General features: G+C 40.6%; 1 pseudogene; it reads left to right on the top strand.

Annotated features, from left to right (window-relative positions):
* The window catches only part of LOC132649906 (COP9 signalosome complex subunit 5-like), a 68835-nt pseudogene extending 51129 nt beyond the window's left edge, over positions 1 to 17706 (top strand).
* The last annotated feature ends 329 nt before the right edge of the window (positions 17707 to 18035 follow it).

The following is an 18035-nucleotide window of genomic DNA, read 5'->3' as shown; positions in this document are numbered from 1 at the left end:
TAAAACAGCTGTATATCCAAATCACCACACAGAGATTAGGATGTATTTAGTTAACCTAGGGCACAATGCTGGGCAATAATTCCTCCTTCCTAAATCTCCAAGACTGCAAAGCTTCCTCCCATTCAGATTCCCACATTATACTTGCTTTTTAGCCATATCTTAGGTCTGATTCACCTCTCCTGCTGTTTCCAGGTCCTCTCCTCTCAGATTTCTCTTCTCTGACCATCCCACTTGCTTTTTTCTCCTCCCCTCTGGACCAGGATGCCCCACCCAATTCTCTCCATTGTTCAACACTGGCAGGTTGTTTTATTGACACTACAGAAAACAAATAATGGCATGTTTACACAAAATTGAGAGAGAGAAAATGTTTAAAATAAGCAATACACAATACATTGTGTGGATTGAATCCAGATAGCAGGGTAGAGAAATCAGCATTTGAATCAACAAGGGTAGATTGTATACATTCCACAAGAAGATTATACCAACATTTGCTATTTAAAAAGAATATTTTAAATCATGAGACTTGGTGAAATCTCTCAAAGAAAATGGTTACAGAAGGAGGGAACTAACAGCAATCTCTCAGCTTTTACCAACATATAAAGGAATTCCTAAAGGAGCACAAGAGTTCTTTAAAAAAATCATAATCACAAGTGGCTGGAAAGATTGGTCTGTAGTTAAGAGCAGAGGGTCTGGCTTCAATTCCTACCACTAACATGGCAGCTCACACCTGTGTGTAACTCCATTTCCAGGGCTTCTGACGACCTCACACACATATATATGCAGGCAAACACAAATGAATGTAAAATAATAATCATTTATATGTGAAAAATCATAGTTAAAACCATGTTGGGCTAGTGTCAATGTTGAATGCCCTCATGATAGAGTGTAATCTTCCTCATGTTGTACTGTGGTACAACATCCACAAATGAAATATACTCATTTAGAATTTAGATGATATTTGTAGAGTATTTTTTTATTTTTATTTCTGTCTTTCATTAGCTAATTTTTATTTTATGTAAATTACAGTTTATTCCCTTTGTATCCCAACTATAACCCCCTCCTTCATTCTGTCCCAATCCCACCCTCATTCCCTCATCCCTTCCCATGCACCTATTCAAGTCCACTGATAAGGGAGTTCTTCCTCTCTTTCCATCTGACCCTATCTTATCAGATCTCATTAGGACTGGCTGCACTGTCTTCCATTGTGGTCTGGCAAGGCTGCACCCTTCAGGAGGGAGGTTATCAAAGAGCCAGCCACTGAGTTCATGTCAGAGACAGTCCCTATTCCTCTTACTAGGGAACCCACTTGGATACTGAACTGCCATGGGCTACACCTGTGCAGAGGTTCTACGTTATATTCATGAACTATCCTTGGTTGGAGTATCAGTTTCAGAAAAGACCCCTGTGCCCAGATTTTTTTGGTTCTGTTTCTCTCCTTGTAGAGCTCCTGTCCCCTCTAGGTCTTACTATCTCCCCTTTCTTTCATGAGATTCCCTGCACTCTGTCCAAAGTTTAGTTATGAGTCTCAGCATTTGCTTTGATACCTTGCTGGGTACAGTCCTTCAGAGGCCCTCTGTGTTAGACTCCTGTCCTATTTCCTGTTTCTCCTTCTTCCAATGTCCATCCCATTTGTCTTTCTGATGGAGGATTGATCATCTTACCCAGAGTCCTCCTTCATGATTAACTTATTTAGGTGTACAGATTTTAGTGTGTTTATCTTATAATCTGTCTAATATCCACTTATAAGTGAGTATATACTGTGTGTGTCTTTCTGCTTCTGGGATGCTTCACTCAGGATGATCTTTTCTAGATCCCACCATTTACTGGCACATTTCATGATTTCCTTATTTTTAATTGCTAAGTAGTATTCCATTGTGTAAATGTACCACAATTTCTGTATCCATTCTTCAGTTGAGTGACATCTGGGTTGTTTCCAGGTCTGGCTATTATGAATAAAGTTGCAATGGACATGGCTTGTTTTGTACTTGAGTATATTTTTCTATATAGTGTTTTAACATTCTTTTACTTATGTCCACACTGTTTAGGATGGTGATAAGAACTGTCTCAATGAGTCAAAAATTTTCATACCTAACAACATTTTCACTGCAGTTTGAATAGTCTTATATTGTAGAGGGAAGTGGCTGTTTCATATATTTATACTCTTGAAGGAAATGTTGAGCACAATCTCTCTCTCTCCAGGTTTCAAGAATTAAATAAACCCCCTACTCTTTCTATTAATGTCTTCAATCTACTTTAGTGTTCTGCTACATGCCCAAAGCAACATAGCCAAGGAAACATTAAGTGAAACCTACACAACTATTAAGCAATGTAAGCTTGTCTTACATTGTTGTTTATCTTGGGCAGTTTGCCAATGTAATACAAAGTTTACTAACATATGTAATTAGCTATATATATATATATATATATATATATATATATATATACATGTACACATTTATAAAATTCTTTCAGAGATATAAACTTTTTTATTTCAATAATACTTTGCTTTAGTTTTGTTAAAGAATGAGAGACATTAAAAGGGGACTATTATTTCTCAAATAATATTATATGAAAATGCTTTCCGCATAGGCCAAAGAAAAGAAAAAGAGCAGAGATAAGTCTTGGTTCATTTTCTGCTTCTACTAAATAAACAAAAGAAGTTCACCACATGATCATCTCATCAGATTCAACAAGGGCCTCTGACAAAATCCAAACCACTTCATAATAAAAGTCTTAGAGCAATCAGGTATCTAAGGGGCATAACTAAATATAATAAAGGTGGTCTCTGAGATCCCATCTAACACCCACCAGAATGTCTAAGATCAAAAACATTGATCATCAGCACAGTATATACTGAGGGGTAAAAGGATAAATTTATAAAAGCCAGTGATCGATTTTAAATACATGTACATTTAGATATAAATCTTTATCTATCACTATAGTCTGGCCTGAATGAGGTTTTGTTATTTTGTTATGTTCCACTTTGTATTTCAAGATGAGAGTCTAAAGAATCATAAAAATATTGTACTCATATTCATTTTTTATTAGTACTCATAAATAAATGAATGTATCAAGATAAAAAATCACTGTGTACAGGGAAAAGACATCAGTAATCCAGCCCTGTTATGAGGAAGAATGATGATAAAGCATATAAATGGAGAGGTGAGCTATATTAGGGTCCCTGTCCTTTTGTTAGACACATAAGCATATGTCATGCACAAGCATGCTTCAGGTGATTGTCTGGAACCCAATCACAACACCTCATGAATTCTTCTTTTCAAATATTGGGGAAATCTTATGCCACAAAATGTACTCTGTTAATTTGAACTGGCATGAAAGAATAAGGAAAGAATGGAATGAATTTTTCAATATTGTTCTTATATTACATGATTAACATTTTATTGCTGTTGATATAACAAGAGAAATTCAGGCTTTTTTCCAGAAAATACATTTCTTCAGAAACCATATGACTTGCTGATACTAATGAAACTAAACTAAAGGGTTGATTTGTAATATGTGGCTGAATTGAAAACTCATTTTACTGATGATTATTCCATTATAATTGTTTTCATCTCCATTATCAAAGTAAACAACATTCACCAAGAAAACTGAAATGACCCCTACTTTTTTTTTTTTTTTTTTTTCTCAATGCAGTTTATTCAGGAACCTTGAACAATCATCGAACCCTGGGGAAAGCCAGCCCACAGCTTATATAGACTCTGGGTAGCCAACCCCAGCGTGCCATGTGGGCAATGCAGATAGGTCCACATACATGGAAGCAAGCCAGATCCTCAGCCTTAGCCAAATGTGGAGTTGTTTGTGATAGAGAGCACACACCATCGGGAAGGTGGAAGGCCGGAAACCACCTCCATCTTTAAGACACGGCCTTATGCAGCTCTCTACAGTTCCCCCTTTTTGTTTTAGACGCATCAGGCAAAAGTAGATAGAGGTCTGGTCTCTGATATTAGAAATAAATTAAGGCGTTGTACCGATGTTCACTTAGGTGTCATCCACCCAAAGAGCATGAGACCCGTCCGATACCTTTTTCTCAGAGGCAGGACCTGGGGCATCAACCCGCATGCAATCAGACATGCTCTTCTCTGGGTCCAAAGCGGCTGACCCCAAGTGCAGTGCTTAGCCTCACATCCTGAGCATAACATTTTAGCTTTTTATGGTAGCCAACCATGCTTGCGGAGACTGTCCTGGCTTCAATGGCTGTAAAGGCCTGAATGATCATGGCTGCATTACACTGTTGTGAGACTCTAATCTTGCATATACACCACAGGCAAACCAAGGAGACCAACACCAGAAGGCCTGCTAACGCTCCCATGCCCGCCCATTTCTTCAGATGATTCATGGCTGCAGCGATCCATGGTGATAATCCTGTGGCTAGTCCTGCATCCACTCTGGTAGAATTTACTGTGATAATGGCCACTATCAGCTGCTCCATCGTAGTATCGAATTCTCCAGTCCAATTACCTAAAATATAGCTAGACAATTGTTTAGACAGATTTGCAGCACAGGAAAAATTCTCATGTTGTATGCTAGTGACACAAAGTCCAGCATACTTTCATTGACAGCCAAGTTGAGCGATTTGCCATAGGGTATCAATTTGCTCCTGCACGAGGTCAATCCTCTGATTGAACACCATCAAGCCTCCTTTTAGTTGAGCATTAATTCCTTTTTGTACATCTAAGGCATGAGCTACATTGGCTAAAAGATTATTCAGGGTCTGAGCAGTCTGCACAGTATGACTCATGGCTAATGCCACGGTGGTAGCTCCAACAGCCGCCAGTGAGATGGTAGTAACAGTGGCGGCTGTAGTTCCAAGATCCCTTTTCTGTCTGAAGAGAGTCATAGATTATGTCAGAGGCAGTCCCTCTTCACATTACTATGTAACCCAATTGGACTCTGAACTGCCCTGGGCTACATCTGTGCAGGGATTCTGGGTTATCTCCAAGAATAGACCTTGGTTGGAGTATGAGTCTCTGGGAGGTTCCCTGTGTTCAAATTTTCTTGTTCTGTTGCTCTCCTTGTGGAGACCCTGTCCTCTCCAGCTCTTACTATTTCCCAGTTCTTACATAAAATTCCATTCACTCTGCCCAACAGTTGCCCATCAGGATCAGCATCTGCTTTGATAGTCTGTAGGGCAGAGGCTTTCAGAGGCCCTCTGTGGTAGGTTCCTAGGTTGTTTCCTGTTTTCTTCTTCTGATGTCCATCCTCTTTGCCTTTCCGGATGGGGATTGGACATTTTAGTTAGGGTTCCTCTCTCTTGCTTAGTTTCTTTAGATGCACAGATTTTAGTGGGTTTGTACTACGTTGTATGTCTATATGAGTGAGTATATACCATGTGTGTCTTTTTGCTTCTGGGACAACTCACTCAGGATGATCCTTTCCAGATCCCACCATTTACCTGCAAATTTCATGATTTCCTTATTTTTCATTGCTCAGTAATATTCCATTGTGTAGATGTACCACAATTTCTGCATCCATTCTTCAGTTGAGGGGCATCTGGGTTGTTTTCAGCTTCTTTTCTATTTCCCACCATTTGCCTTTAAATTTCATAATTTCCTTGTTTTTAATAGCTGAGTAGTATCCCATTTTGTAAATGGACCACAATTTCTATGTCCATTCCTCTGTTAAGTGATATCTAGTTTGGTTCTAGCTTTTGATTATTATGAATAGAGCTGCAACAAACATGTTTGAACAAATGTCCTTGTTTGCATATTTTGGATATACCTGGGAGTGGTATATCTGGATCTTGAGGTAGCACTCTTCCTAATTATCTGAGACAGTGCCAGATTGATTTCCAAAGTAGTTGTACAAGTTTACATTCCCACCAGCAATAGAAAAGGGTTCCCCTTTCTCCATATCCTCTCCAGCATGTCATTTGAGTTTTGTTCTTAGCCATTGTGATGAGTGTAAGGTGAAATCTCAAGGTTGTTTTGATTTGCATTTCCCTGATGGCTAAGGATGTTCAGCATTTCTTTAAATGTTTCTCTGCCATTTCATATTCCTCTATTGAGAATTCTCTGTTTAGCTCTGTACCTCATTTTTTAATTGGATTATTTGGTCTGTTGGTGTTTAACTTCTTAAGTGCTTTATGTATTCTGGATATTAGTCCTCTGTCAGATATAGGGATGGTGAAGATCCTTTCCCAATCTGTAGGCTCTCATTTTGTTCTTATGAAAGTGCCCTTTGCTTTACAGAAGCTTTTCATTTCAATGAGGCCCCATTTATTGATTGTTAATCTTAGAGCTTGGCTATGCTACCTAAAATCTATACTCGTAAAGAAGCTAAACAACAAGGAAGACCCTAGTGAAGATGCTCAATCCTCATTCAGAAAGGCTAAAATGATAGACATCTGAAGCAGGAGAAGACATGGACCATGACAGGAGTTTACCACAGAAGGCTTCTGAAAGACTGAACCCAGCAAAGTATCCAAGCAGATGCTGAGACACATAGCCAAACTTTGGGCCTTGTGCAGGGAATTTTATGAAATAAGAGGGAGACAGAATTACCTGGAGGGGACAGGAGCTCCAAAAAGAGACCACCAGAGCCCCCCCCCCAAAAAAAAAAAACTGATCCCTTAGGGCCCTGCTGAGACTGATAGCCCAACCAAGGGCCATGCATGGCAAGGACCTAAAACCCTGGCTCAGATGTTTCTCATAGACTCAATCTCCAAGTGGGGTCCCTACAAATGGGATTAGCAGCTTTCCCTGGCAGGGTCATTGATCACCTCCACCTTTGGGGGTACAGCTCTTCTAGACCTGTAGAAGGAAGACCAGAGGAAGACAATGAAACCAGTCAGGATGAGAACTGATAGGCTATGGTCAAACAGAAGGGAAGGAGGATCTCCCCTATCAGTGGACTTAGGGAGAGGCATAGGGAGAGAAGAGGGAGACAGTGTGGCATTGGAAGCAGACCAGGGAGGAGCCATGACCGCCATAAAATTGAATAAATTATAATACAAGATAATAATGAAAGAGAGAGAGAAACCATTTTTCTTTCTTTCTTTCTTTCTTTTTTGTATTTTGAAGGACAGACTACCTTGTTATTGTAGTAATTTGGAGAATCAGTGTAAGATTGCTCAAGTGTTCTCTTTCTTGATACTAGAATAAGAAGTAATCAACACTGACTTCCTTATGGAATTTTCCCCAGTCCATTCCCATACCAAATCAGAATGAAAAAGCATATCAAATGTCACTCAAGGAACATACACAATTGAGCTAATGAAATTATATCTCTCAATAAATTCAATATGATACTTACTTTGTATACCTGCTGGTGATAGGCTCACACTGCATGCTAGCTTCATATGACACAGAGGTTCTGTGACTGTTCTGCTGACTGTGTGTCCTGAACCCTGGTAATTTCTAGAAGTCACTTAAATTTGTAAAATGTTTTGACCTCATGCACAGAGTGGATTAAATGGTAAATAACTAGATACATAAATTCTCTTTCCATTTTTTTCTTAAATTACTATGGTATGAGCAAGCACATACTTCAAACTGCTTTAGTAAACATTTGAAAATAATGGGTTGTCACCTAAGAATTGATACTCAAAATAATATGAACACATCATTTCTAACCATTTTAAGATGTTTTGATAGTGACAGAGATGACTTATTCAATACAAAGGAAATCATAGAATGTTTTTGATCAAAATTATTTTGGCCTCTTTATTGATATCTTTCTATCTCTCACTTTCCATCAGAATGAATCTTTTTCACACTTTCTTCATGGCATTTTTCATATCCTTATTCCTAAAAATAAAAATAATACGATTGAGCAAGGGAGTAAGAATGGTGTAAAGTATTACCACCATTTTATCAAAGGAGAAAGCAGATCTAAATATGCATGGGACAAAGAACAAAATCACAACACCAACGTGGGCTCACAGGTAAAGAGAGCTTTCCATTGCCCTTCAGAATTGTGGGATTTCAGAGAGCACAGGATGACACCATAGGATACAAACAAAATAGAGAAGATTATTATGCATATAACCCCACTGTTGGCAACCACCAAAAGGCCAAAGGTATGTGTATTAGTGCAGACAAATTCCAGAAATGGAAACAAATCACACATGAAATGATCAATGACACTGTGTCCACAGAAGGGTAACTGTAAAGTGAAAATAATTTGTATGATAGAATCCATGCTACCCCCATCAGTGTGCCACAAACCTTCCAGTTCATGGTGGAAGGGTAGTGCAAGGGCTTACAAATTGTTATATAGCAGTCATATATATATAGTGTCAAAACAATCACTTCTACTGCTACAATGAAGTGTTCAGCAAAGAGCTACATCATGCATCCTTCAAAGGAGATAGTTTTCTTCTCATATAAGGAGTCCATGACTATCTTTGGTGTGGGGATAGAAGAGAAGAATGCATCCAATAAGGACAAGAAAGCAGGCAGGTTACAATACCGATAACATTTATGAAGGCTATAGAGAAGATCAAGGACTTTTATATGCCCTTAAGCAACAGGCATACAAAGACAGAATACAAACTGGAGTTTGGGGGGTGGAGTGTGGCCTGATAGGAGTGCACACACATCTCTTTATGATTGGGTTATAGATGCTGCATGGATACCCTTACTAGTGGGCTTGAACACCCACTTGGTATTGCCAGGTACGTTTTCTAAATGAAGTATATAGGTCTGAGAATGTCCTGCCTGGGTGAAGCTGAAGCATGTGCAGGCCTGAGGGGAGTAGAAAGGGTGCATTCTATGAGTGTAATTCTCATATCTGTGGTTTCTAAGTGTGTGCTGTGAGGCATGGTGCCTGGATGGTGGCGCCGTGATTAAGCCTGATAGTGCTCATTCAGCCTTGCTAGAGGCCATGTTTAAGGGAAGGTCCAGAAGAAGGCAGCCTAATGTAACTGAAGGGCTTATGTTTTCCTCTGTGTCCTCAGGAGACACCTGTGTCACTAGGCGCAGGACTCCAAGGAGGTCGCATCAAAGGAAGCCAGCCAACCCTGATAGATGACACAGCCTCATCAGAGGAAGGGTTCCTGCTGGTGAACCTTAAATGGAGCTCCATACCTTCACCATACACATTTAGTATTGCATCATCCAGCAGGTGTGGCCTGAGACACACCCAGCCTCCTTTATGTAGATAGCCACTTTATGCTTTGTGAGATCAGATTTGAAGTCAGTAAGGCTTGGGTGGAAATTCAAAAGGAGACACTGCACATATGCATAGTGAATTACCGCCCGTTGCTTATGGTTATAGAGGATGATAATGGAATGACTGAAGGATTGAGGAGAATATCATTTGCCCCCGTACTTCTATAAGGTTAAGAATTCCTACGATAAAGTCTGGGGCCCTATACTTGGTAAGCCCACACTTACAGAGGGGACATGGGGTAATGGGAATTCCCAATAAGGGCTGTGTCAGAAGAACCCTGAGTGTACAGATATCTGCCTCACTGTGTCTCATGATGCCTGAATAATATCAGGAATCAAAATTGCCCCCTGGCATGAACAGTGAGCAGGGGTGGCTTGTGAGGCCTTTGTGCTTCTTTCTCTTTGTTGTAGTCCGTCTCAGGAAGCTCAGCAGGCCACTATTTCCCTTGGGAATTGTTGATAGGAACCTGGCTTGCTCAAGGCAGGAACAGTCAGGAAAGGAATAGCCACCATCCTAAATACACACACACACACACACACACACACACACACACACACACAGAAAGAGAGAGAGAGAGAGAGAGAGAGAGAGAGAGAGAGAGAGAGGAGAAGAAAGGTAACAGTATGGAGGAACATGAATGAGAGAGCTATGTTACAGATGAGATTGGATGCTACCAGACTTAGGGAAGGGCAAGTCATCAAGTATGTTGATGACTTAATCCATGTCATCAAGTAGTTGCCTTAATTGCCTAACTTTCTAAGATATTATGAATTAAAATAGTAGGCAGGAGAAGTCAGTGGTCTAGTATCTGATATAAGAACAGTGCCCACCACAGGCAGATATGGGTATGCAGGGTCTACTACAGCCTTGGTATTACACCAGGAGTTTACACATTTCCAAAAGAGACACTTGTCACACTGTCAAACCTTTGGGTAGAGGTAGGAGTCTGTATGTTGTATATAAAACAAGGGCAGATGTTGCAAATATGCTTCTGTGTTACGACTTTATTGACTCATAAGGTTCACTATTGCGACATCCAAATTGTGTCAAATAGGCTTTGACACTGTCAGTAAGATTTAAGTTATATAAGGTGTCATGTGGAAAAACAACTACGTACTAGGAAGAATTGTCACCTGTTTAGACATTGGAGGAGGTCATGGGTAGTCTGGAAAAGGAGTGGGGTTATGTACGCACAGGAAATGTTTCTTGAGTAGCTGTAGGTATGTTGGTGTTAAGGAATATTAGATGTTGGACAGAGGACAGGAAGAGGGTGTGGGATGATATTCAGGTTTGAGATATGATTTCCTGAAGAACAAAAATGATTACTGCAAGGTGGAAGCTGACATACTGAAGTGGAAGAGGGACATTTCAATCTAAGGTGGAGTCCATTGAACATGGAAAAAAAAACATGTTGAGTGTAGGGTTACTCATATGGCTAGACACTGAACAGTGACATAGGAGGGAAATGGAGACTTGGAGGTAGAAAGTAGAGAGATGAGGACATGTCAAAGTGTCATGTGTAGATGTAAATAGAGTAGTGTCTGTTGGAAGCCTCGAAAAATGTTACCTATAACACAAGGAGGAGTTTTTAAACTAGGCAGGGTATGGATTTGGAATTTGTTGAAACCTAGAAGAGCCTACTTGCATATTATAAGTAGTAGGATGATGCAAGGTACTAGATAAGATTCAGCATGTTGTCGTGGGGCATGTGTCAAGAATATGTTAGTGGGCACTCAACAGGCTTGATTCTGAAAATGACATGAAAAACTGAGTAGAGAGTGGTATTGTATAAAAAGCAGAAAGGGTGCTATGGGTGCTTGTGATTAGATTCAGTCCTTGTAGAAACCTAGATATTAGCTCATGCACAAGAGGGCATGGTGAAAATAGGTTGGAACACAGGATTTGGGACCCTACCAAAAGCTCAAAGTCAGTACTGTTAGGAACAATCAGATAGGCTAGGGCTGACACTAAATGTTCTAACCAGTCTAGATCCTACTAGTTTTAGGAAACAATTATCTTGTACAAAGAATTGAAAGTCTTGACCATGGAGTGGTTAATCATGGTATGGCATGGGAGGATGAAAGCAGCACCAGAAACCATCAAAAGTGATTTGCTCAGAAAAGGGTGGTCTGGATGAAAGTCTAGATACTGTCCAGTACACAGGAGAACCAGATGGGACCAGCAATCTTACAGGCTGTTAGTGTAGTAGAGGGGTGCATACTGGCTATGGGATCTAGATCACATACCGTAGCTTGTGCAGAAACAACAATTTAGTGTGGGTTTCACTCAAAAAGTAGCACCCTGCGGGAGAACAAAAAAATCTAACTGAGAAGTAATAGAAGGTAGGCTACACAAAGTACCTGTAGATGGATCATTGTAGGGCAAGTCCTTAGTGCAGGGGGTTTGTGAGATGAGACTGAGCTTAGGGAGTCATTATCCTACTACCTAGAGGTTGCTGCTTCATTGGTCAGATAGACAGACTAGCCAAGAAACTCACTGTCTAAACACAACCAAGTTATAAATGGTTGTGGAAAATAAACCTAAAGTGAGGGTTTGCATACTATACTAAAGCCTGGAAGAGGGCATTAGAAGTGTGGGTACGGAATACCGTGATGTAGGGAGTAGTGGGTATGTGCAGGTAACATCATATCTACATCCTAATTCTTGGCTTCAACTCTAGTAGAAGCCACGGATCTAGTCCAGAATATGGGGTTTGTGGCTCTGTAGGGAAGTGAAGGGGAGAGGAGGAAGGGAGCATTTGGGAAGAAGGAAGAGAAAGGAAGACACATACCACAAAGAAACTGAGAGGAATCTGATTTGCAGTATTTATAAATATCAATAAAGGAATGAGTAGATGTTGTTACTCTAAGGTACAATTGATAGGAATAGGCTAGTGGGATGCGGGTTAGATCCAGAAGGATCTAGAAAATCAGATATCTATCTGGTTATGAGTTTAAAACATGCTATCCAAGAAGTGGAAGATGAAAAGACCTGGAAGGTTCTGGAGCTCCACAAGGCAAACAACAGAAACAAAAATCTGGGTCCAGGGGTCTTTTCTGAGATTGCTACTCCAACCAAGGACCATTCATGGAGATAACCTAGAACCACTGCATAGATGTAGAGAATGGCAGCTCAGTCTCCAAATAGGGTCCCTAGTAAGGGGAACTGGGGTGGTCTCTGATATGAACTCAGTCTCTGGTTCTTTGATCACTTACCCCTGAGGCTGTGCAGCCTTACCAGGCCACAGAGGAAGACTATGAAAGACAGACTTGATGAGACCTGATAGGCTAGTTTCAGATTAATGTTGAGGAGGTCCTTCCTTATCAGTGGACTGGGAAAGGGGCATGGGAAGGAGAATTGTCCATTTAAAACATTGACAATAAAAAATAACATGCTATCCCATGGAAGAGGCCATAGGAAGTCTGGGTATGGAGTTGCTATTTAAAGGAACACAATGTATGTGCATGTGGATATTAGGTAGGGCAGGTTTTGGTGGGAACTTTTATGCTGGATACAAAACATGTTTAGATGTTGGGATTATGCTTCTGTGTTTAGGACCCTGTTGAAGCTTAGGTTTCACTTTTGAAACATAGAAAAATCCAAGTGTCAAAACTAGTCTGTGCCACTGGCAGTGAAATACAAATTTTATATGGATGGATGTAGAAAAAACACCTATGTAATATGGAGGATAGTCACCTGGCTAGACATTGGGGGATGATGTGAGAAGTCTGAATAAGGAGTAGGGTTATGTATGCACAACCAACTTCCCATGTGTAGGTGCAGGTAAGATAGGTGCTAAAGGAATTTAGGTGTTTGATATAGGACAGGAAAGGGTGGTGAGATGTCACTGTTGTTAGAGATTTGGAGTCCTGAAATAGATTAGACGTGACTACTACAAGGTATGGACAGCCATTCTAAGATGAAACAAGGCCTGTTTTACCTAGGTTAGATCTCATGGATCTTTCTCTTATGGAATGACAAGTCAGGTGGGAGTACTCAACTGGATACACCCTGGATAGTGACAAAACTGGGATATAGGAATCTTAGTATGAAGAAGAGAGGTGAGCACAGCTCAAAGTCTCCTGCATGTAGATGTACATGGATGACTACCTGTTGGAAAAATAGATAAGGTTGGCTACAGAACAGAGAGAGATGTTTGAACTATGCTTGGGCTGGATTATGGATTTGCTGAAGCCTTAGAACCTGACTGCATGTTAAAGGTTGTAGCACTATGCAAGGTACTGGATTAGATTCAGCATGTTGTTGTGAGACATGGATCAAGAATGAGTTAGTGGGTATTCAACAGGCTTGATCCAGAAGTGACATGGAAAACTGAGTAGAAAGTGGCTTTGTAGAGACAGTAGAAATGGTGATATGGGTGCTTGTGGTTAGATTCGGTCTTACAGGAAACTAGATGTTGGATATAGCACAAGACAGCATGGTGGAAATAGGCTGAAACTCAGGATTTGGGACCTTAACAAAAGCTAGAAGTCATTACTGCTAAGAGTAAACAACTGCTAGAACTGCCACTTTTGGTTCTAACCAGTCTGAACCCTACTATTTTCAGAAACAATTACCTTGTGTAAAGAAATACATGAGATTCTACATCATGGAGAAGTGGGTTCAACATGCTATGGAACCAAATCTATCAAAAGTGGTTTGCTGAGGGAAGGATGGTCCTGGTGGAAGTCTAGAAAGTGTCCAGCGCCCAGGAGATGCTGATAGGACTACTAATCCTTGAGGTTGTTAGTAGAGTAGAGAGGTGCATACGTGCTATAGAACCTAGAGAAGATGCAGCAGTTTATGCAAAAAGAACAATATTGTGAGGGATATAATAAAAATTTGGACCCTTGGGGAGGACACACTATATCTGAATAAGAAGCGATAGAATGTATGCTATACAAAGTGTTTGTTGGGGGATACTTGTATGGCAGGTCTTAGGAAGAGATTAGATGTTAGCTAAAATACAGGAAGTTTTGTAAGAGGAGTCTGTGCTGAGGGACTTGGGACCCTACTATCAACAAGTTGCTATTGCAATGGTCAGATAGATATACTAGTCAGGGCACTGACTTGTAACAAAGGCTAGTTCAACTAGATGTAGTGAACAAGCATCAACTGAGGGTTTACATTTGATGCTAATGCCTGGGGGAGGACAATAGAAGTTTGCGTATGGAATAAGGTGATGTAGGTAGCTGAAAGGGTCCCAGGGGAGTTTGCCTGTAGCATCCTCTGGACATCATAAGTCTTGGCTTCATATACAGTGGAAGAAATAGATCTAGGCCACAGCATGGTATTCGGGGCTCTGTGGAAACCTAGATTTTGCTACTACAAGGCACAGTTGAGCAGAATAGTATATTGTCTGTGGGAATCAAGCTAAATATAGAAGAATCTAGAAAATCCAATATCTAGTGAGGGAGCAAACGACATTCTATCCCATGGAGGAGGCATAGGAAATCCCGGTATGGAGTGGGATATTGTGGGTGGCAAAATGTGTGTACTTCTGGGTATGTCAGTAGGGTGCTTCCTGGTGAGTGCCTTTCTTTGGATACAAAATAGTAATAGATGGCAGAATTAGACTTCTATATTTGGGGCACTGTTGAAGCCTATGGTCACTAATAACATGCAAGAATGTAAGTGTAAAACTAGGCTGGGACAATGGCAGTGAGAAATAAGATAAATTAGGTGGAATGTGGAAAGGCTAGGATATAGTGGGACAAATAGTTACCTGGTTAGCCTGGGGGAGGACATGGGAAGTCTAGACAAACAGTGGGGTTATGTATGCACAGCAAATTTTCCACGAGTAGGTACAGCTGCAGTAGTTTCTGAGAGGATCCTATGTACTGGCTACATCACAGGAAGGGGTGGTGAGATGATCCTGCGGTTTAAAACTAGGGTTCTTAAAGAAGGTGAGACATCACTACTGCAAGGTGCATGTTGCTGTTCTATAATGGAACAGAGGCTGTTCTCCCCATAGTAGATCCCACTGAATATGAAACAAACAAACAAACAAAAAGAAAAAACAAGTTCTGAATGTGGGGGTACTCACCTGATGAGACCATGGAAAGTGACTTGGAAGGGAAATGGGAAAATTGAGTATAAGGTAAAGATGTAAGGGCAGCTCAAAGTCTCCTGTAACCAGATGTATACAGGGTTCTCCATGGTGGGAGCCTAGATGTTGGTTATAGAACAAGGTGTGGTCTTTGGTCTAGGTTGGTAGTTTATTGAGAATTTTGTTAAAGTCTAGGTGTCAGTCCTGCCATGAAAGAAGTCCAGGTTAAGACTGGCCATTCTTTGTGGTACCCACTTTAGATTTGGCAAGTTGTGGACAACAAGTGTGTAGTAGTGTGTAGCATACTCAATACACTAGAAAACTGTAAGAAAAAGTAAAATTATTGTTTATGGACTGGGCTTGTATAGGTAGTGAAAATTGCCCTTTGGATGAAGGAGGCCATCACAGGCTCATATATCCTGTCCAGAGGAAAGGAAGAAGATGAGACTAGGCTAGGGTCATGATTTGGGACACTGTTAAAGTCTATAGGGTTACTACTACAAGGCTACACATTCAGGTTATATGCATTCAGTAGCTCCATAGAAATGTAGAAGTATAAATACTTAGATGAGTGTGTGTGTGTGTGTGTGTGTGTGTGTATTTCTGCATCCTGTCGAGAGTGGGATAGAAAGACCTGGGAAGTTTCTGTATGGAAAGTGGAGTATGGTGTAGATGTTTCAAAGGGTCCTGTGAGTGGATGTGAACAGGGCCAATCCTGGAAGGACTTTAGATGTTACCTATAGTGCTTAGGATGGTACTGGGTGTATTTCCTAGATTTTGGCACTAGGACTTCATATTGGGACAAGGTTGGGTAACATAGGTAGACTGAAGGAAGCTTAGAGGTAGTTACTACAAGATACAGGCAGCAAGAATAGTCTTTGGGACTCAGGATAAATATGGCAGGATATAGAAAAACAGGTATAAGATGCTGGCGTACAATCACCAAGCTTGAGCAGGACATGGGAAGTCTGTGTATGAAGTAAGGTGGCATAGACAGAGCAAAATGTTCTATGTATAGATGTTAGAAAGAGGCTGGTTCCTGCTGGGAGCCTAGCTGTTTGATATAACACAGTTTGGGATTATAATTGTCATATATATCAATATTTAAATACGACAATGTTTCTTGGGAATGATTTTAGGGAAGACATTCAAGATACTAGGCAAAGATTAAGGCAGACATAGTGGAATAAACCATTAAGGAGCAGGGCACTTGGGGAGGTGTTTTGAGAAGCAAATTCTTTGCTACGTGTTCTACCATTAACTAAAGTGAATATATGCAGAAGAATGATATGGAAAAGTTGTCTTGGGGTTGTTGAAGGGAAGCCTCCTTCTAAAACTGGACTCTCTTTGATTTCTCAGTATTTGTCCGTCCCTCACAACAAGTGGCCGGAGTGGTACATTCTGTTGTTTGCTGCTTCATCAGGCATTCTGGCAGGTCAGACCCATGCTTTGTGATGTCTGAGCACATGCTAGCCTCCTATTAGCTGGAGCCTTTGTGACCAATCAGGCCTGAGGGCTGTGACCGTCACTGCTGGTCAGTTGCTCAGACCTTTCTAGGTAAGAGGACCTAAACTTGAACACAGCAAAGGAAACCAATAAGCCAAAGGAGGAACTGTCCGAAATGGACCATCCAACATCTTCTATAGACTTCGGGGAAGCCAAACCCAAGCCAGTCATGTTGGTAAAGACAAAGGCAGCCTGCAAGCTTTACCCAGCATGCATACTTTATGGAAAGGTAAGATGACCTACCCTACCTGAGCTTCCTGAATTGATTTACTCTTGTTTAAAGTGAATTGCTTTCTCTAGTCTGGCCTAAATCACCTTATCTACCTCATCCTTTCTGGCAAAGTCTGCTTCACTTCTTAGCCTGAATTCTTTCTAAAAAAAAAAAAAATAAGAATAATGACACCTTTGTGTCTTCCCTCTTATCACTACAGGCCTCCAAAGCCAAAAAGTGTGGGAGGTGCTCCCAACGGAAGACTTCCAAGAAGTGTGATGATATTGATGATATTCAACAACTGGTGCTGCAGAAAGTCAAAGAATCACAGCCTAATGAAGAATCTTTGTGGCTTGAGGAGCTATCTGCAAATATCTTCAGTGATCAACATGCGAGAGTATCAAGTGCAAGTGCTATTACAAGTGAAACTTCAACTTCCACAGGTGAAATTGTAGGCATTGCTCACAAGACTTCAACCGTTGCAAGCAAAACTTCAACCTTACTAAACAAAACGTCAACCATGGCAGGTAAAATTTCAAAAACTGAAGGCGAAATTTCAGCTGTCTCAAGAGAAATGTCAACCATCAAAGATGAAAATTCCACTCTCCCAGTCGAAATTTCAGCCATTTTAAGAGAAATTTCAACCATCGCAGGCGAAATTTCTGCCATCATAAGTGAAACCTCAAACCCTGCATGCGCAAGCGCAAACCGAATAACAACCACAGCCATAAGTTTCACTACAGTTGAGGCTACCGCGGTTGAGGCAAACATGGATGAGGCATCCACGGTTGATGCAGATAACCAATAAATGATGTCATGATGTGGAGAAATTCTCTCTTCCACAAACTATAAAATTTTAAATTACATTGTTACAAATAAACCAACTCTTAATTGAAATGATATGTGTTCTTTTGAGTCACTAATGGTAGAACTGGAAAGGGGGGAGGAATGGAAGTTATAGAACAAAAGAGGGAGCTTGTTGGGGGTATTATGATGAGGGAGGGATTTAGGTCTCAAAAAGGTTAGAGCCAGACAAGTAACTTGGGTGTGTACATGAAAAAGGAGGGAATTTCAATGGGTATATGAGAATAGACAGAATTTGATCACAAATTGTTGGGGGCCAGAAAAAAAAAAAGA

Source organism: Meriones unguiculatus, chromosome X, assembly GCF_030254825.1.
Source record: "Meriones unguiculatus strain TT.TT164.6M chromosome X, Bangor_MerUng_6.1, whole genome shotgun sequence".
NCBI lineage: Eukaryota > Metazoa > Chordata > Mammalia > Rodentia > Muridae > Meriones > Meriones unguiculatus.
Note: the sequence above shows the minus strand (reverse complement) of the source record. Positions and strands in the feature narration are given on the sequence as shown.